The sequence below is a fragment of the Labeo rohita genome, unplaced genomic scaffold (genome assembly GCF_022985175.1).
Source record: "Labeo rohita strain BAU-BD-2019 unplaced genomic scaffold, IGBB_LRoh.1.0 scaffold_45, whole genome shotgun sequence".
In the NCBI taxonomy this organism is placed as follows: Eukaryota; Metazoa; Chordata; class Actinopteri; order Cypriniformes; family Cyprinidae; genus Labeo; species Labeo rohita.
The window spans coordinates 2,256,019-2,257,205 of NW_026129368.1; positions in this window are offsets into that span (position 1 = coordinate 2,256,019).

Consider the following 1,187-nt stretch of genomic DNA (forward strand, 5'->3'; position numbering starts at 1 on the left):
CAAAGAGAAAAAAAAGTGAGATCATAAGCAAAACCTGACAACATCAGCATCAGTTTGTCCACTTACAGTTATACTTGGTTTTGAAGATAATTTATGAAAGGACACCACATGACAGTGAACTTAGACCTGGAGCCCCTTAAATTAAGTCTTATTTTTTTCTAAGAATTTGTAACACATCTCTGGCCCACTGTTTAAAAGACAGGGGGAAATGACTGTTTCCAATTAATTTAAATCAAGCACCTTGCCAAATGAGAAGTAAAGGCGATGCAGTCCAATTTACTAGATTAGGCTGCAGTGTTAGTGCTGTGTGCTATTTTCACATACAAGGTGCAGTTGCCAGGAATCTCTTTGTGCAGGTACAGAAGTGGATAGTAATGATATATACTGACCAAAATTATAAATGCAGCACTTCTGTTTCAACACCCCCATTTTTCATGAGCTGAACTCAAAGATCTAAGACGTTTTCTATGTACACAAAAGGCCTATTTCTCTCAAATATTGTTCACAAATCTGTCTAAATCTGTGTTAGTGAGCACTTCTCCTTTGCAGAGATAATCCATCCACCTCACAGGTGTGGCATATCAAGATGCTGATTAGACAGCATGATTATTGCACAGGTGTGCCTTAGGATGGCCACAATAAAAGGCCAGTCTAAAATGTGCAGTTTTATCACACAGCACAATGCTACAGATGTTGCAAGTTTTGAGGGAGCATGCAATTGGCATGCTGACTGCAGGAATGTCCACCAGAGCTGTTGCCCGTGAATTGAATGTTCATTTTTCTACCATAAGCTGTCTCCAAAGGCATTTCAAAGAATTTGGCAGTACATCCAACCAGCCTCACAACTGCAGACCATGTGTAACCACACCAGCCCAGGACCTCCACCTCCAAGATCATCTGAGACCAGCCACCCAGACAGCTGCTGCAACAATCGGATTGCATAACCAAAGAATTTCTGCACAAACTGTCAGAAACCATCTCAGGGAAGCTCATCTGCATGCTCGTCATCCTCATCAGGGTCTCGACCTGACTGCAGTTCATCATCATAACCGACTTAAGTGGGCAAATGCTCACATTCGATGGCATTTTATTGATGGAATTTTGAATGCACAGAGATACCGTGACGACATCCTGAGGCCCATTGTTGTGCCATTCATCCATGACCATCACCTCATGTTGCAGCATGA